This window comes from Vombatus ursinus, unplaced genomic scaffold (genome assembly GCF_900497805.2).
Source record: "Vombatus ursinus unplaced genomic scaffold, bare-nosed wombat genome assembly UNPS02014173.1, whole genome shotgun sequence".
NCBI lineage: Eukaryota > Metazoa > Chordata > Mammalia > Diprotodontia > Vombatidae > Vombatus > Vombatus ursinus.
The window spans coordinates 2,322,996-2,348,710 of NW_020953951.1; the positions used below are offsets into that span (position 1 = coordinate 2,322,996).

General features: G+C 39.3%; 1 protein-coding gene across 1 annotated transcript in view; it reads left to right on the plus strand.

The window, feature by feature from the left end:
• The window catches only part of ARHGAP39 (Rho GTPase activating protein 39), a 362,112-nt gene that overhangs the window by 278,046 nt on the left and 58,351 nt on the right, over positions 1-25,715 (plus strand). The window lies entirely within an intron of this gene.

The window sequence follows — 25,715 nt, forward strand, 5'->3', positions numbered from 1 at the left end:
CTGAATGTCACCTTGCATTCTCCAAAGCCATGCCAAAGGAAGGTAAGTTCTGGCAGGTGCCACCAAACTAGAAAGTCATCTTAGTAAGGCCCTGGCAATAGACTCTCTGTTATCTGAGGACCAGCCTAAAGCTGAAGAGGCTCATCACCAGGAGGGAGTTTGTTTACAGAGGGATTGATTTTTTTTTTTTTTAATCCACAGCAATTCACAATAACCATCTCATGGGACAAAGAGACACTGTGATCTGTGTTGTCAGATAGAATATCCACACATATAACCACAGACTCTGAGAGTGGTACACTAAGTTTTGTTGTCTGTTAGCCTTCCTGAGTGCCGGGAAAGAGTAGCAAAAACCCCAACCTCAGCCCAACAAAAAGTTTTAGCATCAGTGTCAGTGTGGTCAGTACCACACTCTGCAGAGAAGCGACCCTGTCAAACATTTATCTGCTGCTTTATGGTGGGCACTCATGGGCCCCTTTTTTAATGTGGAAAAGTGGAAAAAGCACTGTATTTGATGTCCAAGCACCTCAGTTTGAATATTGACTCCGCTGCTGAACAATTTAAGTGGCCTTTGCCAAGTCAATTAACCTGTATAGGCCTCAGCTTCTTCATCTCAAGAGTTCCTTCCAGCTCAGATCTATGATCCTTACATCCATGGTAATGTCAAGTAGAAGGGCGACAGTGCTGGAAGTGATGTGATAGCCCTGCTGGTATTTGAGAAAAGTCCTGGGGCTTTAGAAAGAGGGACATTCTATAGCTTATTTCCTTCTCTGTAAGCTGCCATAAGGAATATTATTTTTCAGGTATGACTAGGTTAGGCTAGATAACTTGAGACTCCTTGAGTTTGTGATTCAGATATTTCTTATTACTGTAGTAAAGGATATATAATCTGTCTGTCAAGAGTCTAGTAGGTTTCACTAAAGGTAGAGCTGACATATTCTGCCAGGGGAAAATAGCATTAATTGAGTCAGGCTAGGAAGTTAGTACTAGAACACCAAGGTATGGCAAGAAAAGAAGCGTGGGGGTGGAGTATTCAAGCACATTCAACCAAGGAAGTGTTGCTTCCAGACAGAGCTACAGGTGGTGAGCTGGGAAACCTTCATGGGGCTTGGCATGAAGGCCAAAACCATGGAGGGGGAGTCAGGGTGCTCATGGGCCCTGGAAGGAAACCAGGCAAATAGATACTCCTGAAAAGTGTGGCATTGAGGCAGAACCTGGTGTGCACAGCAGCACAGTGAAAAAAGCACTTGACTTGGACATTGTCAGAGGACCTGGGTTCAGATCCTGGCTCTGTCTCTACTTTTGTGACATTGGGTAAGTCACTGAACTGGGCCCGGCACAGATCCTCTTAATACTTTTGTGACATTGGGTAAGTCACTGAACCAGTCTGGGCCCGGCACAGATCCTAATACAGGATCCTAATGATCCTGTATTAAACTGGCAGTCACAGAGATCACGGGTACCAGGAGTCATGTCATTGGTTTAATTAGGAGACAAGAAGAGTCAGAGAATGCACAGCAATTGGAGACGGTGGCATGCAGAACCATAGGCACTATCAATAGGAAGACGCTGAGTCCTGAGACAGTCCCTGCCCCTGACAGCAGGCAGCTCACACGATCTCTCTTGTAACAGGAGCCAATAGGTGGTGCATTTTTTAGTCATAACAAACATGAAACACAATATAAGAGGCTTCCCAGGGTCTAGAGGTGGGAACCAGTGAGCTACATGCAAGGAGATAAGGCCAGTAAATGAACTGGACCGGTTTAGGGAGTTGGGAACCTGAGCTCAGAGAAAACCCTCAGTCTATTATCTGTTGAACTGCGTTTCAGCCTTGGGCTAAGAAATATAACTGTGAGTCATACTTCATTGAGCATACTCCAAGGCTGCAGCTGAGGCCTTGGTGGGCCACAGAGATAGCCTTTAAATTGTACCCTTTCCCCTAGTTTCCCATAATCCATGAATTTTTTTTTTTAACTTCATCAGTTTAGAAGTTCTAGAAAGAAGAGACTCAGGGGTTAAAAAAAAAGCCTTTGAACATGAGTTTCTGGTTACATGAGACCTCTTTTCTCACATTGTCATAGCTGGGCATACAGCCAAGGGATGCTCCTTTTTCACGATTATGTATATCCCCTTATTAACCCTACTACAGGCACCAGAGGTATGGGAGGGAAGAGTCCCACAGGGAAATACTGCCTTCATACTAGGGGGAGAAAGAAATAATTGTTGAACTGAGTAGTACTGGTTATTGAATGCCTTTGCCTATGGACCTGGAGTGTGGTGAATGACAGTTCTGAAATACCTAACAGCAAATTTTAGATAAACTTGTATACAAAGTTTACTGGCACAATGAAGGGAAAGCACTTGGAGCCTTTGAGGCAGAAAACCATCCCCCAACACTTCCAAGGTGTGTGACCTTAATCAAGTTATGTAACTTCTGAACCTGTTTTGTCATTGCCATTCATCTTGGAAGGAGGTCTCTCAAGGATCTGTCCTTGGCCCTGTTCTGTTTAGCATTGTTATCCATGACTTGGCTAAAGGCACAGATGGCATACTTATGAGATTTGAATATGATACCATGCTGGGAGATTTAACACGCTAAATGATATTATTCAAAAAGAGCTTGACAGGCTGGGACATTAGGCTAATACAGTGAAATTTAGTAGAGATGAATCTATAGTCAAAGAAATCAGCTTCACAAACTCAAAATGGAAAAAGTATGGCTAAACAGCACTTCATGTGAAAAAAAGATCTAGAGATTTTAGAAGTATGCAATCTCAACAGGAGTCATTACCAGATATCTCTACCAAGACAGCTGGTGAGGACATAGAAAAGTCCATAGGGGAAGTTGAGTCAGGAATTGAAGCTAGCATGGCTGAGGCACCTCAGGAGAACCAAGAGCACTGGGTAAAAGTTACAGAGAGGCAGATTTCAGTTCGAATTCCTACATATATTTCCATTATGAGAGTTCTCCAAACAAAGACCGGAAAGCTACTTACCAGAGGTGCTAAAGAGACAGTTTCTTTTAAGATACAATTTACATAACATAATCTTTGAAGCAGCTCCCAACTTTGTGATAGCTGTAAGGGAAAAGCACTTGGTAAAATTTAAGCACTATGGAAATGTGAGTTGTTATTCTGTCTGTGTCTTCATAGCTTCAATATGGCCACAGCAATAGATTGTGCATTGGAGTAGCTAAGTATAAAAAGGTTTATCAGTAGATTAAGACTATTTTTGTCTACTGCAACTCATTAATTAAGTTACTAAGATATTAGTCTACACTTATAGAGTATTAATGATAACTAATAATTATGGATTTAAGATTTACAAAACCTCTTCCTTACAACAGCCATATAAGGTTTATAGTACAAATGTTATCATCTCCGTTTTACAGATAATGAGACTGAGGCTCCGAGAGCTTTATAAAATCACAAGAAATCATAGTTGGGATCTCAGAGGTATCTATTCCAACTAATTCCCAACCAAGATTCCGCCCTTCAGCATCCCCCACAAGGGGACATTCAGCCTTCTCTTTCCTGGTGAAAGGAACCTACTAGCTCCCAGGCTATTCTGCTTTTTAACAGCTCTTAGAAATTTTTTTCTTTACATTGAGTCAAAATTTGCCTCTCTTTTATTTCCATCCATTGTTTCTAGTTTTGCCTTCGGGAGAGCCAAGCTGGGTAAATCTAATTCCTCTTCCATATAACAAGACAGCCCCTTTTTTAAAAAAAAAAAAATATTTTTATTTATTTCATTATATATTTCCCAATTGCATGTAAAAAATTTTTTAACATTTTTTAAACTTTTGAGTTTGAGATTTTTTTCCTTCCCCCCTCCTTGTCCTTCTGGACTTTATTTATAGGGAACCATAGAAGGTTTCTAAGCAGAGAAATAAAGCAATCAATCAAAATGATTCATGAAGAAGATGAAGTCTCCTGAGGAGCAGGCCAGACCTGGCAGTAGGGAGCAAGCACCTTAAATGACAGGTTCAGATTTTAGCTCAGCTGAAGGTTTTCTCCTCTGCTTTCCATGGGCCATTTGTGCTTAGGCAGGCTGATTTAGAAGAAAAAGTGCTGGACTTGGGAGTCAGGAGACTTGCATTTGGATCCTAGCTCTGGCATTAGCTGTGTCATTGTGGACAGTTCATGTCATTTTGGTATCCTAGGAAGAGCTCTCACTTGAGTCAAAGAACTTGAGTTCAAATCTTTCTTTTGTCTCTTACTGCACTGCAAGTCATCCACCTTCAGTTTTTATCTGTAAAATGAGGTGTTGGACTAAATAGCCTCTAAGTCCTCTTTCAGCTCTAAATCTATGATTCTGTGATCTCCCTGCAGCTCAGTTGCCTCAGTTCTAAAATGGGCATAATACTTGTATCACCTTTTTAGAGTTGTTTTGAGGTAAATTACTTGTAACCTTACAGTGTTATGAAGATATGAGTTCTTGATTATGTTCTTCAGCTCCCTGGTATAGACTTTAAACTTGGGGTCCCAGTGAGCCTTTCTGACATTATAGCATTTCTCACATGCATCCCCTTCTTTCCACTCAGTCCACAACCACCCAAGTAAAGGCCCTCATCACCAATCTGCTGGACTACAGTATGGATAAACAACTAGCGCCCATCAGCTTTTGTAAGGTTCGACAAGCTAAAAATGGTTTCAACATTTTTAAAGTTTTATTACATTTATATAAAATTATGTATTACATAATTCAATTATATGGCATTTAATAATATATTAATAAATTTAATTATATTTATATTTTAAAATGTAAAAACCATTCTTAGCTAGTTGAACCTTACAAAGTAGGCAGTATCTTCAGAGCCAGTTTGCCAACCCTAGCCTGGACTATTATAGTAATTTATTTGGTCTTCTTGCCTTAACTCTCTCCCCATTTGAATCCATTCTCCACTCAGCTGCCACAGCAATTTTTCTAAAGTACAGCTCTGATCCTGTCATCTATCTACTCAGAAAACTCTTCAGGATTCCAAATACCTTTTTATTTTTGCTGTTTAATCGTTTCAATCATATCTGACTCTTCGTGACCCTCTTTGGGGTTTTCTTGGCAAAGATACTGGAGTAGTTTGCCATTTCTTTCTCCAGTTCATTTTACAGATGAGGAAACTGAACCAAACAGGGCAAAGTGACTTGCCTAAGGTCACCTGGCTAGTAAGTGCCTGAGGCCAGATTTGAAGTCAGGAAGATGATTCTGCCTGACTCCAGGCCCAGAGCTCTATCAACTGTGCCACCTAGCTTTCCCCGCAGCCTCTACACCCGCCCAAATACCTCTAGGGTCAAATATTAAAACCATCTGCTTGGTATTTAGAGTCAAGTCCAGTATACGAAACATTTGTTAAGTGCCTGCTAAGTGCCAGGAGTTGTGCTGAGTGCTAGGGATACAAAGAATGGCAAAAGACAGTTCTACTCTCAAGGAGCTCACAGTCTAAAAGGGAATATACAGGGTAACTTCGAGATGTTCTCAAAGGGAAGGCAGTAGCATTAAAGGGAATCAGGAAGAATTTCTTGCAGAAGTGATATTTTAGTTGGGACCTTAAAGAAACTAGGAAAGCCAGGATATGAAGCATGGGGAACAGCCAGGGAAAAGGCACAGAATTGAGAGGTGGAGTGGCCTGTGTGAGGAAGAACAAGGAGGCCAGTGCCACTGGATGCCTGCAACTTCTAATAGCAGTCACCTGAGAGAATGAGGGTTATTACTAGCTCAGAGTGAAGGCTTTACGGAACAGGAGAATAGTATTTGTCTTTGAATGATACTGTGCTTTACAATTTTACAAAGTACTTCCGATCAATCAGTCAACAAGCATTTTTAAGTGTCTGTTGTGTGCCAAACACTGTGTGAAGCTGGCAGACATCTAGGTGCTGGAGATATGGAGAAAATCAAAAAAGACCTTTCTCTCAAGAAGCTTATATTCTCTCAAGGGAAACAACACCTACTTACCTGTTTGTTGTTTAGTTGTTTCAGTCACGTCTGACTCTTCATGACCCCAGTTGGGATTTTCTTCACAGAGACACTGGAGTGGTTTGCCATTTCCTTCTTCAGCTCATTTTACAGATGAGGAAACTGAGTCAGAGAGAGTTAAGTGACTTGCCTAGAGTCATACAGTTAGTGTTTGAGGATGGATTTGAGCTCAGGTCTTCCTGACTCCAGGCCTGGATCTTTATCCATTATACCACCTAGTTGCCTATACATATACATACATACATACATACATGAACACACACACAGTATTTATCAGGTAATTAGCAGAGTGGAAACTAACATCTCAGAATATTAGGAAAGGCTCCATGTAGAAGATGATATTTGAACTGAATCATAATGGAAAAACCAAAGTTTGTTGTTGTTGTGGGGGTTTTTTTTGTTTTTTTTTGTTTTTGTTTTTGTTTTTTAGTGAGGCAATTGGGGTTAAGTGACTTGCTCAGGGTCACACAGCTAGTAAGTGTCAAGTGTCTGAGACTGGATTTGAACTTAGGTACTCCTGTGCTCTATCTACTGTGCCTCCTAGATGCCCCCAAAACCAAGGATTCTGTGGGGAGAAAGGGGACAGCCAGGGCTGAGGTATAAAGACAGGAAATAGAATGCTTTTTGTATGAGGAATTGTAAGATTAGTTTTAACTGGATCATAATGTTCATCAAGAGGAATTATATCTAAGTAGACTTAAAAAGTAGGTTGGGCCTAGATTATAAAGGACTTTAAATGCCCAACAGAAGTTTATATTTGCTCCTAGAAGTAATAGGAAGCCACTCAAGTTTATGGAATAGGAGAGAAACATGGTCAGAAGAACAACATGGTTAGACCTGATTTGTGGAAAATCACTTATGTAGGTAGAAACAAGATTTAACAACTGATTGGATGAGTGGGGTGAGGGAGTCTGAATAGTCAAGGACACTACTGAGGATACAGACCTGGATGACTTGAAAATAGGTGGTGCTTTCAACAGGAATAGGTTCTGAAGAGGGGTGGTTTTGAGGAGAAAGGTAATGAGTTCTGTTTTGAATATACTGAGTTTGAGGTGCTGGCGGAATTTTCAGTTGGAAATGTTTAATAGGTATTTGGTGATGTGAGCCTGGTTATTAAGAGGAAGACTGGGAGTCATTAGCGTAGGTGTAGTAAGTATTTGGGGGCTAGTAAGGTCACCAAGTGAGTTGGGGGGGTATGAGGTAGGTAATAATATACAGCAAAGGAGACTGAGAAGGAACCTTGTGTACATGGTACAAAGATTACTATTCCCATTTTATGTTCAAATGACATTCAAAGAAGAGAAATTACTTGCCCAAGTTCACATAGCTAGTGAGTAAGTAGTAAAGCCAAGGTTTTCTTGCTTTCTCATTTCTAGTGGAGGATCTCATGGATCTGTCCTTGGCATTGTGACATTGAACATTTTTAGCAGTGACCCCAGTGAAAGCATAGAATGGGTCTTTGCCAAATTTATAGATGGCACAAAACTCTAAAATAAAATCAACACATTGGATGATGTGTCAGAATTAAAAGGGATCTTAGCAGACTAGAATAATAGGCCAAGTTTAATAAGATTAATTTTAATCGACAAAGGCTTGTGGTAATAGTGATGGGGTAGCCTTGGCACCTGGATTCCTAGTTAGAGACTTGGCCTCACTAGCTTTCATAGAGCTCTGCCTGGCAGGGAATCTAAAATAAAATCATAAAAGCCTATTATTCTGTATTTTGTAACAAAGCAGAGCCAAACAAATAGACAAAAAACGTTCACCGTCTCCTGATAACATCTAAAGTTCTGTCTTTGCCTTTATTTACTTTTTTATTTCATAGTGCTGATCCTGCTTTGCACAATTTCCGCCTCATTCTTGACTATTCCATCTCCTTTACCCATCATATCTAATTAGTCGTGAAGTCCTATCAATTCTACCTCCATCGTATCTCACGCTTCCATTCCTTTATCATGGCCATTGCCACTCCCTTAGCTCAGAGTCTCAGCACTTCTTTCCTAGACTGTTGTAGTAACCTTTCTATTGGTCTCCCCGAATCTGGTCTCCTCTGTCTAATCTCTCTTCCCCATTGCTAACAAATCTTCCTGAGGCATTGTTCTGACCATATTATTATTGCTCCTCTCCTCAAAAACTTTTTGTGGCTGCATCTTGCCTTTAGATAAACTAGTAACTCCTCCACTTTAGATTAGACATTAGATAAAGAATTTATTAAGCCCTTACTTATGTTCCAGGCACTGGTAATACAAATACAAGCAAGAAAAAAGACAGTCCCCTCCCTCAAGAATCTTATATTCTAAGAAAACACAAGAATAGTGATGTTGAGAATCAGGAGCTGAGCTGAGTTAGAGGGGAGCATAGCTGACATGGGGACTTCTTCAAACTAAGGTTCCAAAGAGGAATCACCAACGAGAGGAAGAGGCCGCAGAAGGACGGTAGGGTGGAGGTAGAAAATAGTCTGGAGAGTCAGGAGCTAAGCCAGGTTAGAGCTTTACTTTACCTAACCTCTGTCTTCCTCATTTTTCTCAATTGTGAAATGGGGATAATGATAGCACCAATCTCCCATGATTGTTATGCAATTCAAATGAGATATTTGTAAAGCACTTAGCACAATGCCTGGTGTATGGTAGGTGCTTAATAAATGTTTATTTCCTTCCTTCCTAAGATCCCCAGGGGAAAGCCCTCCTTTACATGGGAACAGAAAGCTATTTCTTTAACATGAAGAGTCTGATTGCCTGCTTCTGACAGAGAGACTAGCTTTGTGTTTCAGACATGAGCAGAAAAGTGAAGAAGGCTGGTCTCAGCTGCTTGCTCAGCCATAGACAAGAGCTGCCCTCTGACTTAAGTTGAGTCATTTAACCTTTTAGCACTGAATCTCTACCCCCACAGTCTCCTCTGACCTTTTTTAGCTATTGTGTGCAAGCCCTTTAGATGAAAGGCGAAGCATTGTACCAGCTCTGGCCAGCAGCCATCACTGCTACCCCTCTGCCTTAGGGAATTGTGGGCCAGTCTTCTGAGGGAACAGGCTGAATCTATCAAGTTCTTCTCTTGGCCTAAGCCCAGCCCAGAAGGGTGAGCCTTTCTTGCATCATACCCATCTGTGTTCACGTTCCCCACAGCTTCCTAGCAGGAGTTGCATGGCTGCAGTCCTAGGACTGTAATCTGTTTAAGGGCAGGAATGTATATTTTATCTGAGTTACTTGTCTTCCCCTACTATCATATACAAATCCCTTCCATTCTCTTATATGCCAACCTAGCTAGACAACCCTCTAATGTGCCTTGTGTTTCCCATATCAGAGCATTTGCTCACACTGTTCTTTTTATAATGTCCTTCCTCCTCTTTGCTTGTTTGAATGCCTACCCATATCCCTTCTTCCACAAAGCCCTCCCCAGTATTCTCATTCATAACACCCTTCCCTTTCAGATTTTACAAAGCATTTTTTTCACCTATCTGACGTACTTACCATATAGTATTATGCATTTCCTCTATCTCTAGTCTTCTTTTAGATCTCTACCCCCTTTATTAGGGCTGGGATGCAATCTTATCTAAACTTTATGTCTTCCCTAATATAGAGTACAGTGATGTGCATACAGTGGGTGCTTAATAAGTGTTTTTTGAATGAATCACTAGAACTTAATCTGGTCTCTATGGTATTACAATGGAAGAACACTGGCTCTAGAATCAGAACAAAGTCTCTGATGCTTCCTTGGGCAAGTGACCTAACATCCCAGAGTTTCAGCATCTTCGTTTATAAAATTAGGAAGTTAGATAGTCTCTAAAGTCCCTTCCAGCTCTAAATCTGCGATCTTTGTCCTAAAAGGCATTTATGTTGGCCTAATGCAGCTCTTTGGCTAAAGCAAGCTCTAGCCATTTTGGTGTATGTCAGCCCTCTAGGTTCTCCATCTGTCTCCAAGGTCAGCTAGCAACAGGAGGGATTTTAGTCTTGTTACTTTCATCCTTCCCTGTAGGTGCTCTTCTACTCCTTGGCTAACTGGACTAACAATCAAGGCAGCAGAAAACTGACAGAATTTGGTAATGTTGCTGTATTGATTGAGGTCACCTTTGACCATGGACACCAATGGGCTGGAGAGGGCTGGATCTAGAGCCCGCTCATGCCAGAGCAGTCAGGCAGAGAGTCCCGGTCTAGGAAGGTAAAATATCCAATCCAGGGAGAAGCCTGTCTTAGATTTCAGAAGGTAAGCAGGTCCTAGGAGAGAAACCATTTGCTTTCTGCCTGCTCAATGTGGGCATTGTTGGCCCTCGTTACCAGAGTAGCATGGTGCAATAGAAAAAAATAATGGACTAGAAGTCAGAAGAATTGAGTTCAAATCATAGCTTAGATACCAGTTTGCTATGTGACTTTGGTAGCCATCTCTTCTAGGTCTAACAGTCTATGATCATAGCAAGAAAGACTGAACCTGGGATTTTGTAGTGAAAAGAGCACTGTACCTCGAGTCAGGACGACCCAGCTTAGAATCCCAGCTCTGACACTTACCAACTATATGATCTTGGTCAAAGCTCTTACCCTCACTGAAGCTCCTTTTCTTCATCTATAAAATGAGAATGATACTTTTACTATCTGGTTTATAAAGATATGATGAGAAAAAATGTTTTGTAAACTCAGTGCTATATAGTTGTAGATCCATGATTTCATTAATATAAGGAACTCTCAGGTAAGCAAAGTACCTTCTCTGCAACTTCCAGTCTCAGAGAGCTGGCCAGAACACTGAGGAGACTTGCCCAGGATTACACATGGAGTATGTGCCACAGGGAATTATACCCAGGTCTTCCTGGTGGCAAAGCTATTTCTCTATCCACAACACTACTTTTCAGGGCTCCTCAAGAAATTGTTGTAGTTTAGCAGGTATTTTTGAGTACCTACTGTTTGAAAAGGAGATACATAGATTATATAGAGCTTTCTGATAGAAGAGTAGAAAAAAATGTTTGAAATTCGAAGCACAGTGTTTATGTGGGGAAATGCAAACACCTCTGGCTTACAGAGCTGAGGAAGTGTGGGCCTAAAGTCCGTGGGTAGGACCCAAGAGGGAAACAAACCAAGTGTCGTCAAACCTGGAGCTTCCTCCTGCCAGATATCACAGGGGTTTGAGCAGATGAAAACATTTCTAGATTAGGCAGTTCAACCCTCATGGTTTTTGTGAACTCTGGTCTGGACTCTTGAAGGGAAAGAGGCGGGCATAAGGGAGGAGGTTGGTAGAGGATTATTTCCCCGCCCTGAGGAGCCTCCTGGAGTATGGCCCATGCTGGTAGGGACACTTTGTTCTCTAGATCTGAGAAACACTTCCAGGAGCAAGGCCTGTACTAGTGTGAATGCCCTGCATTGTAAAGCCCTCAGGGAGTGAGGCTTTCACCAGTATGAACACACTGCATTGTGTAGCCCCCAGAGCTTTCTGGCAATTGGGCCTGTGCCATTGTGAACATTCTGCTGCCCTGGGGAGCCTTCTGGGAGTGGACCCCACAAGGATGTAAGGATGTGAATGCTCTGTATTGTGCAACCCTGAAGAATCTTCTGCAACGTCAGCTAGCCCAGCCTGAAAGTAAGGTCTGTGCAATATGGATACTCTGCATTTCTGCGTTCTCAGGTTCAGTCATACCTTTTTGTTCATTAGGACCTGCTTCTTCCAAGGTGAGAATTTAGTTTTGGTGGGTCAGGGAGCAAAGGTGGGTAATTGGTCTCTTTCTGTAGCCTTGAATTCCAGGCCCAGCTGCTGATGACGTCACTGTGTCTCATGAAAGATATAGGTTAATACCCCTACTCTTTGATTTGCTTCCTAGTGAGAAAGGGTGGAATGAGCTTTTTCTGGACTGCCCAGTAGCCTGCCAGGTGGTGGTGCTGAGCACAGAGTAAGCACTCAAAAAGAGCAGATCTCTCTTATTGGGGGCATCCTCCTTGCCCTTCTTCAGCTCCCCTTCATTTCCCTTTTGCAGTTTCCCTGTTACAGACTATTCATAGCCTTTGGAGAGCACAGACTACTCCCCACACAGGACCAAAGCAGTTTCCTGATTTCATGCTTCATTAGATTTCAACGGGTAGCATGTCTAGTACTTGACATTGGCCTTCCATATCAGGAGCCAGAAATTGTCCCAGTCTCCAAATGAATCAAGATACCCTTTCTCAACTATAACAGCATAAGAAGAATTTGATTAAAAATTAATTCCTCACTACCCAGAGCTAGACATAAAATGATCCTAAGGTCATTCTGTCCTGGGGATAAGAGGAGGCAGGGGAACAGACAATTTTAAGGTGGGATTCCTTTTAGACTCCCCCCCCACACACACACACAGACACACACACACTTATTCAGATAAAGAAAGATATAGGTGATAGTGTCAGAGAGTCCTAACACCTGAATTATAATCTTAGCTCCACAAAATAATAGGTCTGTGACACTGGACAAATCACTTTCCCTCTCTGGGCTTCATGTTCCTCATCTATAAAATGAAACCGTTGGACTGGATCAGAGCTTCTTTACCTTTTTTGTGTCATGGACCCCTTTAGCACTCTGGCAAAGCCTTTGGTCTCACCATAATGTTTTTAAATGCATAATGTAAAATACAGAAGATTACAAAGGAAAGCAATTATATTGAAATAACAGCTATCAAAATATATATTTTTTTAGAAGTTCATGAACTTCAGATTAAGAACTCCTAGATTAGGGGGCAGCTAGGTGGTGCAGTGTATAGAACACCGGCCCTGGAGTCGGGAGGTCCTGAGTTCAAATTTGGCCTCAGACGCATAACACTTACTAGCTCTGTGACTGTGGGCAAGTCACTTAACCCCAATTGCCTCGTGTAAAAAATAACAAACAAAAAACCTTCTAGATTAGATTAACTCTAAAGTCCCTTTCAGTTCTAAACCTTGTGATTTGAATTGAGCTCTTACTGCTTATTATCCATGTTATTTGAGAAGAAAACTTTCCCAGAAGCCCTGGATTGCTGGCAGGAGCCACCTTGTCAAAGGTCTGTCTGCCCTGTGCCCCCTCAAGTTTCATTTTTCCCCTTTTAGGTGGTACAGAGTGTTAGGCTCATGCTTGCCTCTGGCAAGCAGGGAATGTCCCCCTCCACTGCTTTGCTCTGCTTCCATTCTGAATGAGGCCTTTGGTCCCAGGACAGCAACTGATAAAAGCAAATGTAAGTATAACTGTCAGGTGGAAAGCAGAAAAGTCAACATTTGGATGGCAGGAGGATCCATGTGGTGTTAATTATTAATGGCCTAGCAGTTGTGGTTGGAACATTTTTTTTTATGGTCTTACCAGCAGCTTCTAAGACAGCACCCATGACCTTAGAATTGAACACCCTCAGAATCAGAATGGACTAAAAAGAAAGCAATGATTTTCATGAGGCACCAAGAAATATTAAAACAAAATAAAATAATTACAAAAAACAGAAGAAAGCATAAGGTATGTTTCATCAACAAGTGACCTAGAAAACAGGTGAAGGAGAAATAATTTTAGAATCATCAAACTACCTAAAAATCATTACATCCCCCCCCAAAAAAGCCTGAATGCTTTATTTCAAGAAGTCATAAACAAGAAATGTTCAGATCTATTAGAACCAGAGGACCAAGAGGGAATAGAAAGAATCCATTGGTTGCCTCCTGAAGAAACCCCAAAAGCAAAATTCCCAGGAACATCATAGCTGAAATCTAAAGCTTCCATGTCTAACAAAAAATACTTCAAACAGCCAGAGAGAGAATTCAAAATCCAAGGAGCCATACTCAGGGTCACACCAAATTTGGCAGCTTCTACTGTACAGGACACAGGAAAGTTTTGAATACAATATTCCAAAAGACAAAGGCTTATAGCCAAAAGTAACCTATTCAGCAAAACTGAGTATAATCCTACCAGGAAAAAAATGAGATCTTTAATAAAATAGGAAATTTTCAGGAATTTATAATGAAAAGGCCAGAACTGAGTAGGAACTTTGAAAAGTAATTAATGATGACAGGAGTCTGATTTGTTCATGACTGGAGAAAAAAGATGGACCTTCATTCTTTCGTTCATAAGGTAATATGACATAGAGCCAGAAAGGAACTTTAGAGATCATCCAGCCCAACCCCCTCATTTTATGAGGAAGCAGGCAGGAAGCCGGTGAGGAACAGACAGAATGGTGATGGACCTTGCCCAAGGACACACCGGTTATAGAGAGCAGAGCTAATTTTGAGCCTAGGTCTTCTGATTCTAAAATAGGAAAGTTATATGTCATGGGATCAAGGGTTCAAAACCCCTTAGTGATCTCCCTCTAATAAACATGTCTACATACACACACACACCACACCACACCACCAGCTTCCAGATGAGCCAAGGTTAGCTCCAGACTAACCAGTTACTTTATACCCATTCAAGACACATGTCTCACATACACACCCATACACCCACCATGGTTACACAAAAGGCCTCACAAATCTTATGAGTAAAACCTATGGATGGATGGCTCTGAAGTCGGCTAGTACATGTCAGGAATGTAAATTTGCTAGGTTCTTGGGTAATCTGCCCTGTTGTATTTGTAGTTATTCAGCCAGTCTTTCTTGCAGCCACCACTATGTGCACATGAGAGCCCAGTGTGGTGGAGTGGATACAGATCTGGCTTCAGAGTATAGGCTCAAGTCCTGCCCTTGTCACATAGTAGTTAATGGGACCCCGAGTAAATCACTTAACAACTTAGCGTTCTAGGCAATGCTCTAGAGCTTCAGGGAAACCAGTTTCTTCATCTATGTGTATCAGTGAAAGTGTAGGTCCAGCCCCTTGTCCCTGTGTGTTACAGTATTATGTTAGGGACTGAGATACAAAAGAACCTGCAGATAGGCTTTTTGCCCTTATGGAACTTCATGGTTTAGTTGAGAAAGCAAGATAAAATGTAGGAAACTATTTACTAGTAGTTCTCACTCCTTTGCACTTTCTGTATTGTACTTCATACTACTTACCTATATGGCAACACAATGCTATGAGTTAGAATTCCTGTGTACATATATACACACTATGGGTGATCGGCTACATGTGGTAAAATAATATTTAATAAGGATCAATTAAATTCAGCAAATAATAAAATCTAAATTTAACGTTGTGTGATTATAGTGACCAAACTTGGCCTTGAGAAAGAGATTTAAAACATTGAAGAGGTGTAGAGGAGAAATACAGATGTGAAATGTTGCATCTGCTGTCAGATACAGTGTTGTTTGGTTTTGCTGAATCATTGTTTTGGTTTTTTGGTGGTGGTGGTGGTTGTTTGTTTTAATCTTATTACAAGGATAGACTCACTGGATGGGAGAGGGGAGAGAAGTATATTCCAAAATGAATGTGACATTGAATAAAAGGTATAGGTGCAACTTTTTAAAAATGAAAAGAAACTCTTGTCAGGCACTTGCTATATGCAAGGCATATAGGTATTAGTCATACAAAGACAGAAATGGTCAGGGGACTTTCATTACATTGCTCTGTCCTAGTTTTCCTTCTTCCTATCTGACCACTCTTTCTCAGGCTTCTTTATGGGAATCATCATCCAAATTATGCCCCGTAATTGTAGATATACACCCAGACTCTGTCCTGAACACCCTTCTTTTCTCTGTCTGCTTCCACTTGATGATCTCATTAATTTCCATGGATTCAGTTATTTCTATGCAGTTGAATCACTTTTATTTTTATATACATATATATATATACACACACACACATATACACTCATGCACACATGTATACATACACACACACATGTGTGTGTTTGCATATAGATATAGATATCCCTAGTCTCTCTCTTGTGTTCCTGTCCCACATCACTAACTGCTTTAGGCATTCCCAACTGGATGTCCCATTGACATTGAAAACTCAACATTTCCAAAAGAGAGCTCATTGTCTTTAAAAAAAAAAAAAAAAGAAAGAAAGAAAGAAAGAAAAAAGTCTTCTTCCTAACTTCCCCATTTCTGTCATGTGCACTGTCTTTCTAGTCTTCCAGGTTCCCAACTTTGGAGCTGCAAACTCCAACTCAGTTCCTCACTCTCCTCACCTCCACATATCCGGTCAGTTGCTGTTTTGTTTACCTTTGAAAAATCTCTTGCATCTGCCCTACTTTGCCCACTCCCACAGTCATCACTCTAGTTCAGATGCTCATCAATTCACCTCTAAGGGTCCCCCAGCCTCCAGGCTTTCTTCCCCAATGCACTTTCTACCCAAGTGCCAAAGTGATATATTCCTCTAGCGCATGTCTGTCCCCTGCTCAAGAAGCTCCAGGGCTTCCCCCTTGCCTGTAGGATCAAATTCAGACTTCTGTGTTTGACATTTAAAGACCTTTACAACTTGGCTGTGACCCACTTTTCCAGGCTCATTAGACATTGTTTCCCTTTACATAACTCTACAATCTAGGCAGACTGGTGACAAGATTATATCCTCTATGAGATGCGCTGATCATTTCTCTTCATACATTATTTACATGCTACTGGGGGGATACAACATATACATAGTTAAGTAAACATATAGCATATACAAACTAATCCAAAGTAATTTTAGGAGGGCAAGAACACTAATAACTGGGAAAGAAAATGTTTGCATACTTTGTAATAAATAACATGTCAAGCTCTTTGCAAACCTTAAAGCATTATGTAAATTCTAACTATTATTTAATCATATTATTATTAACCATTTCAGTTTCACCTTAAGATTTACAGTTTTCCTCACAAAAACCTAGGAAATTAAATAGTGCAAGCATTACTATCCCCATTTTACAGATGAGGGAAATGAGATCCAGAGAGGTCAAATGAGTTACTTATGGTCACACATCAGCCTCCTAATTCTGTACATTTCTCACTGTTTTATGTTTTTTTCCTAACATACTAATAGAATTAGATTTGTTCTGCTCAGCTGTAGAGGAAGTAGAGCATAGAGCAATGGGTAGAAGTTGAAGAGAGGAAGATTTTGGCTCACTTTGAGGAAAGACTGTATAATCATTAGAACTATATAAAAGTAAGGAATGGGCTTTCTTGATAGGCAGAGAATTCCCTATCACTGGAGGTCTTTTTATGGAACTAGGTACACTATCAAGAGGATTCTGCTTTAAATGAGAATTGAATCAAATGGTTTTTGTAGTCCCTTTTATATCTTAGTCAGGGCTTCTTAAACTTTTTCCACTCAAGACCCTTTCAATACATCTTAAACTGTGAACATTGGAGCAGCCCAGCTCAGTCTCACTTGTTGGTCTGATAGGCAGCAGGGGGTTATGTCAAACATTCCCAGATCAGTCATCCACTCAGGAAGAATGATTGATATGATCTGAGGTTAAAACATTTCACTTTTATTTCTAATGCCATTCTTTCAGAAATTTTTCAAATAGAAGACTTTGTCCCTGCCTTCAGAATTCTAACAGCTGAGAGTGGGGTGATAAGGCCTATCCACATAAAATCTTCAAGTTGTCAAGATCTTAGAGAATATCATGAGAAAATAGACACAAAGTAAAGGAGATTGACCAGACCCTGATCCACCTGGGCACTATGACCCTCAAATCTTTTACTGTATTCCAAACTAGTTTTTTCCTTGTGAGTCCCCAAGAATTACCATTCTTGGTATTACCATTCAGCACGCCAACTTCCTGCCTTGGGAAGAAAAAAGCCTAGGCTTATCTTTCTTTCCTTTTAAACTAGGCACCTGTGGTTGGCTGCTCTTACATTCTTGCAGGTTCTTTCCTTCCAACTTCCTTCAGCTCTCCAATTATCAAAGGTTCATATGCACTCCCTTGGGTTCAGACTGATTGAGTCATTGCTTCTTCTGCCGCCAGAAAAATGTTCACCAAGAACCCCACTAGAATTTACAGTGAACAGATATACAGCAATACAGTTAAATCCACATATCGTTCCCCTAAAAGGAATACTTTTTCACAGCAATCTAATCCAAGTCCCTGCCTACCTCATCAGTAATCCCTTATTCAGCATCCAGCCTCTGCTTGGGCATCCCCAGTACTGGGGCTCACTATGTCCATAAGTAGTCTATTATTAGAAAAAATTTTCTTATATCAAGCCAAAGTCTAATAGTAATATGCTGTGTGTTCAGTTCAGTGTGCCACATTTTAAGAAAGAAATTGACAAACCAGAGTAGATCCAAAGACTCACAACTGGGATGGTGAAGGGACTGAAAAGCGGCATTGTATGGTGGAATGATCATTGGTTGTGGAGTCAGAAGACCTGATTTCAAATCTAACCACTGACAGTGACATTAGAAAAGGCATTTAACCACACAAATCATCGGCATTTCTATATATTACTAACAAAGCCCAGCAGTAAGAGGATAGAGAAATTCCATTTAAAATTACAGGGGCAGCTAGGTGACTCAGTGGATAGAGCTCCACTCTTGGAGTCAGGAGAACCAGAGTTCAAATGCGGCCTCAGACACTTGACATTTACTAGCTGTGTGACCCTGGGCATGTCACTTAACCTTGATTGCCTCACCAAAAAACAAACAGTAAAATTACAGTAGACACTATAAAATATTTGGAAGTTTACCTGCCAAAACAAAACCAGGAACTATATGAACACAATTACAAAACACTTTTCACACAAATAAAGTCAGATCTAAATCATTGGAAAAACATCAGTTGCTCATGGGTAGGCCAGGCTAATATAATTAAAATGACAATTCTACTTAAATTAACTTACTTATTTAGTGCCATAACAATCAAACTACCAAAAATTATTTTATAGAGCTAGAAAAAGCAATAACAAAATTCATCTGGAAGAACAAAAAGTCCAGAATATCAAGGGAACTAATGAAAAGAAATGCAAGGGAAGGTGGACTAGCCGTACCAGATTTTAAATTGTATCATAAAGCAGAGATCATCAAAACTGCTTGGTATTGGCTAAGAAATAGAGTGGTGGATCAGTGGAATAGGTTAGGTTTGTAAGACACAACAGTCAATGACTATTATATGTAACAAAGGGCCATGGAAAGATAGACTAAAAAATAATTGGAAACTAAATAATGCTAAAAAATGATTGGGTCAAAGAACAAATCATAGAAACAATCAATAATTTCATTCAAGAGAATGACAATAATGAGACAACGTACCAAAACTTATGGGATGCAGCAAAAGCAGTTCTTAGGGGAAGTTTTATGTCTCTAAATGCTTGCATAAATAAAATAGAAAAAGAGGAGATCAATGAATTGGGCATACAACTAAAAAAACTAGAAAAAGAACAAATTAAAAATCCTCAATTAAACACCAAATTAGAAATATTGAAAACCAAAGGAAAAATTATTAAAATTGAAATTAAGAAAACTATTGAACTAATAAATAAAACTAAGAACTGGTTTTATGAAAAAAACAATAAAATAGATAAACCTTTGGTTAATCTTATTTAAAAAAAGAAAGAAGAAAACCAAATTACTAGTATCAAGAATGAAAAGGGTGAAGCTACCACCAAGGAAGAGGAAATTAAAACAACAATTAGGAATTATTTTGCCCAACTGTATGCCAACAAATTTGACAATCTTAGTGAAATGGATATATATTTACAAAAATATAAATTGCCTAGATTAACAGAAGAGGAAGTAAAATACTTAAATAACCCCATCTCAGAAAAAGAAATTGAACAGGTCATTGATGATCTCCCTAGGAAAAAATCTCCAGGGCCAGATGGACTTACATGCGAATTCTATCAAACATTTAAAGAACAATTAATTCCAATACTATATAAACTATTTGGTAAAATAGGTAAAGAAGGAATCTTACCAAATTCTTTTTATGATACAGATATGGTGCTGATACCTAAACCAGGAAGAGTCAAAACAGAGAAAGAAAATTATAGACCAGTTTCTCTAATGAATATAGATACAAAAATTTTAAACAAAATATTAGCCAATAGATTACAGCAACTTATCACACAAATAATACACTATGACCAGGTAGGATTTATACCAGGAATACAGGGCTGGTTCAATATAAGGAAAACTATCAGCATAATCCATTATATCAACACTAAAACTAACAGAAACCACATGATCATCTCAATAGATGCAGAAAAAGCTTTTGACAAAATACAACACCCATTCTTATTAAAAACACTAGAGAGCATAGGTATAAATGGAGTCTTCCTTAAAATAATAAATAGCATCTATCTAAAACCTTCAGCAAGCGTAATATGTAATGGGGACAAGCTAGAAGCATTTCCAATAAGATCGGGGGTGAAACAAGGATGTCCATTGTCACCACTGTTATTCAACATCATACTGGAAATGTTAGTTTTAGCAGTAAGAGAAGAAAAAGACATTGAAGGCATTAGAATAGGCAAAGAAGAAACAAAGCTGTCACTCTTTGCAGCATGATGTTATACTTAGAGAATCCCAGAGAATCAAGTAAAAAACTACTTGAAATAATAAACAACTTTAGCAAAGTTGCAGGCTGTAAAATAAACCCACATAAATCATTGGCATTTCTATATATTACCAACAAAGCCCAACAGCAAGAGATAGAAAGAGAAATTCCATTTAAACTTACTGTAGACACTATAAAATATTTAGGAGTCAACCTCCCAAAACAAACCCAGGAACTCTATGAACACAATTACAAAACGCTTTTCACGCAAATAAAATCAGATCTAAATAATTGGAAAAACATCAGTTGCTTATGGGTAGGCTGAGCTAATATAATAAAAATGACAATTCTACCTAAGCTAATTCACTTACTCAGTGCCATACCAATCACACTACCAAAAAAAATTTTTATAGAGTTAGAAAAAATAATAACAAGATTCATTTGGAAGAACAAAAGGTCTATAATATCAAGAGAACTAATGAAAAGAAATGCGGAGAAAGGTGGCCTAGCCATTCCAGATCTTAAATTGTATTATAAAGCAGCAATCATCAAAACTGCTTGGTACTGGCTAAGAAATAGAGTGGTGGATCAGTGGAATAGGTTAAGTATGCCAGACCCAGTAATCAATGACTATAGTAATATATTATTTGATAAACCCAAAGACCCCAGCTTCTGGGATAAGAACCCACTCTTTGACAAAAACTGCAGGGAAAACTGGAAAAGAGTATGGCGGAAACTAGGCATAGACCAAAATCTCACACCATATACCAAAATAAAGTCAAAATAGGTACATGATTTAGATATAAAGGCTGATACTATAAGCAAACTGAGAGAGCAAGGAATAGTTTACCTGTCAGATCTATGGAGAACAGAAGAATTCAAGACCAAACAGGAGATAGAGAACATTACGAAAAGCAAAGTAGATAATTTTGATGACATTAAATTGAAAAGTTTTTGCACAAACAAAGCCAATGCAACTAAGATTAGAAGGAAGGTAGAAAATTGGGAAAGAATTTTTACAGCCAGTCTCTCTGATAAGGGCCTCATTTCTAAAATATATAGAGAATTAAGTCAAATTTATAAGAATACAAGCCATTCCCCAATTGATAAGTGGTCAAAGGATATGAACAGACAGTTCTCAGATGAAGAAATTAAAGCCATCTATAGTCATATGAAAAAATGCTCTAAATCACTATTGATTAGAGAAATGCAAATCAAAACAACTCTGGGGTACCACATCACACCTATCAGATTGGCCAACATGACAAAACAGGAAAATGATAAATGTTGGAGAAGATGTGGGAAAATTGGAACACTAATGCATTGTTGGTGGAGTTGTGAAATGATTCAACAATCTTGGGGAGCAATTTGGAACTATGCCCAAAGGGCTATAAAAATGTGCATACCCTTTGACCCTACAATAGCACTTCTAGGGCTGTATCCCAAAGAGATCACACAAATGGGAAAAGGATCTACATGTACAAAAATATTCATAGCAGCTCTGTTTGTGGTGGCAAAGAATTGGAAATTGAGAGGATGCCCATCAATTGGGGAATGGCTGAGCAAGTTGTGCTACATGAATGTGATGGAATACTATTGTGCTATAAGAAATGATGAACAGGCTGACTTCAGAAAAACCTGGAAAGACTTGTATGGTCTGATGCTGAGTGAAGTGAGCAGAACCAAGAGAACGTTGTACACAATAACAGCCACATTGTGTGATGACTAATATTGATAAACTTAACCCTTATACAAGGATCTAAGGCTTGTGATGGAAAATGCTATCCCCACCCAAAGAAAGAACTATGGAAGCCGAATTATTTTTTTTTTCCTCTTCTGTTGAGTTTTGTTTCCGGCTTCCTCCTATTGGTTTTAATTTCTACTTACAACATCACTAATGTGAAAATATGTTTAATATGAATGTAAATGTATAGCCTATATCAGATTGTGCACCATCTTGGGGAGGGTGGTGGGGAGGAAGGGGGAGAAAAATTTTAAACTCAAAAGCATATGAAAGTGATTATTGATAAATCAAAATAAATTAATAAAAAAGAAAAAAAACAGTCAATAACTATACTAGTCAACTATTTGATAAATCCTAAGACTCTAGCTTCTGAGATAAGAAATCACTATTTAGCAAAAACTGCTGGGAAAACTGGAAAAATGTATGGCAGAAACTGGGCATAGACCAACATCTTACACCCTATACCAAGATAAAGTCAAAATAGATATATGATTTAGATATAAAGACTGATACTATAAGCAAACTAGAAGAGCAAGGAATAGTTTACTTTTCAGATCTATGGAGAAGGGAAGAATTTGTGACCAATCAAGAGATAGAGATCATTATGAAATGCAAAATGGGACAATTTTGATTACATTAAATTGAAAAGTTTTTGCACAAATAAAGTCAATGCATCCAAGAGTAGGAGGGAAGCAGAAAACTGGGAAACAATTTTTACAACCAGTATCTCTGATAAAGGCCTCATTTCTAAAATATAGAGAGAACTGAGTCGAATTTGTAAGAATACAAGTCATTCCCCAATTGATAAATGATCAAAGAATATGAGCAGGCAGTTTTCAGAGAAAGCTATTTATAGTCATATGAAAAAATGCTCTACATCACTATTGATTAGAGAGATGCAAATCAAAACAACTCTGAGGTACCGCATCACACCTATCAGATTGGCTAACATGACAAAACAGGAAAATGATAAATGTTGGAGAAGATGTGGGAAAATTGGAATACTAATGCATTGTTGGTGGAGTTGTGAAATGATCCAACTATTTTGGAGAGCAGTTTGGAACTATGCCCAAAGGGTTATAAAATTGTGCATACCCTTTGACCCAGCAATACCACTTCTAGGGCCGTATCCCAAAGAGACCATACAAATGGGAAAAGGACCCATATGTACAAAAATATTTATAGCAGCTCTTTCTGTGGTCAAATTTGGAATTTGAGGGGATGCCCTTCAATTGGGGAATGGCTGAACAAGTTGTGGTATATGAATGCAATGGCATACTGTTGTGCTATAAGAAATGATGAGCAGGTGGACTTCAGAAAAACCTAGAGAGATTTACATGAACTGATGCAGAGTAAATGAGCAGAACCAAGAGAACACTGTACACAGTAAAAGCTACATTATGGAATGACTGACTTTGATTGACTTGGCTCTTCACAGCAATGGAAGGATCTAAGACAACTCCAAAAGACTCACAATGGAAATTGCTATCCATACCCAGAGAAAGAACTATGGAGTCTGAATGCAGATGGAAGCAGACTATTTGTTCTCCTTTTCCTTTGTTGTTTTGTTTTATTGCTTCATTCTTGTGGTTCCTCCCATTAGTTCTAATTGTTCTTTACATCATGACTAATGGGAAAATATGCTTACCATGAATGTATATATAGAGCCTGTATCAGATTGTATGCCCTCTGAGGGTGGGGGGGAGAAGAAGGAGGGGGAGAAAATTTAAAACTCGGAATCTTGTGGAAGTGAATGTTGAAAACTAAAAATAAATTAATTAATCGTGGGGGGGGGGGGACACTTAAAATCCTGAGACCTCAGTTACCTGTCTCTGTAATGAAGGGAGTGAGCTAGATGGTCTCTTGAGGTCTCTTCCAACTTTAAATCAATGATCCTATTCTGCCCTACATATATCTGCTAAAGAAACCTAAGGGTGGTTTTGTCTAGAGAGAGGGAAAAGAAGGGGTGGGGACATAGCCTTGTCATATGGAAAGGGTCGTGATGTGAAAGAGGCATTTGATTTGTACTTGGCCTCAGAGGGCAGCTCTGGAAACAATGGGGACAGTGCTGCAGGAAGGCATCCATGTAAAGAGAAACTTCCTAATCACTAGAGCAGTCCAAAATTAGAGTGGGTTGCCTCATTAGGAATTGAGTTCCTCATCTCTGGTTATCTTAAATAGAGCTTGTAAGGCCCTTTGTTAGGGATGCTGCCTACTAAGTTCTTCTCAGGATATAGGTTGAACAAGATGAGTAGGAGATGCAGCAAAGTCTATCTCTCATCAGCTGTACCCTAGTTCTTCCTAAGGAGAAAGAGTATGGTGCCTTTTCCACATGACAGCCCTCCTGGAATACTGGAAGGTGGTGGTCAAGCCCCCTAAGTCTTCTCCAGTTTACACATTCCCAGGACTTTATGTCTTTTTGTAAACAGGACATAAACTCCACATTCTTAGTGGCCCTTCTCTGAACATGTTTGTCATAAAATAGTCATTCATGGTAAGGTTACAGGCCATGTGAGTGACACAGATTAAGTCTTTGTAGACTGGCACGGAACTGTGCCCTCTCTGCCTGATACGCAATAGAAAAAAATATCAAAGGTGAGTATTTCAGTAGGGGTAAAGACAAGAGGCCTGGATAATTCACAGACAAGTTAACATCCTTCTTTCTTCCTCCCCCCACTTCCCTACCCCGCAATACACATATAAAAGCTAGAAAGTTGAACATTGTCTGAAGTCATTTCTGACTCTTCATAAATGTAGTCATTCTTAGAAATGAGAAGTAGCATAGTGTAGTAAAAAGAGGAATGAACTTGGAATCTTCGCTTTGATATTACTTGTAATATCAGGGACAAGTTATCTTTTTAAGCCTCAGTTTCCAAATGTAAAATGGAGATCAAACTTATACTACATACATAACAAATGCTTTATAAATGAGTTAACATTATTGGTAATTGTCACAAAAATAAATAATATTTGTAACAGTTCTTTTTATAGTACTGTAAACTAAGAGGGGGCATCAACTGGGGAATGGGTGAACAAATTTTGTCATGAATATAATTGGAACATCTTCGTACTGTAAGAAAGAACGGTTTCAGAGTAACCTCGGAATACTTGTATGAACTGTTGCATAGTGAAGTGAGCAGAACTGGGAGAACAATTTAGTATACCCACAACATCGTAAAGACGAACAACTTTAAAAGACTTAGCTTGGATTGATGCAGTGACAAAGCCCAATTCCAGAAAATCAGTTAATGCCATCTACCCTGCTGAGACAGACACAAGGGGTTGCTGAAGCAAGCTCATACCAGTTCTCAAGAGCTGCTTATTCAATTTTTAGTGTGAGCATTTACACCTCAAAAATCAGCAAATGCTGCAAACCACTGTTTGATTTATTGTTTTATTCAATTGTCTAGCCCTAAGAAAAGTGGTGGAGAAAATGTTAATAATAAGGCAGATTAAACTTAAAAGTGTGTTGTGCATGCGTGGTTTTAAAGCCCATTGTTAAATATTTGCCAGTGTACCTCTGGACAGAGATGATGTACTCAAGATGCATGAAGATACATACATTTTTTAATTGTCATTGTGACAATTTGTTTTGCTTGACTATGTATATTTCTTACAAAGTCAAGTTTTTCTTTATTTTCCAGTGTGAGTTTGGGGAGAGAAAATGAATGCTTAATAAAACACATAACTATA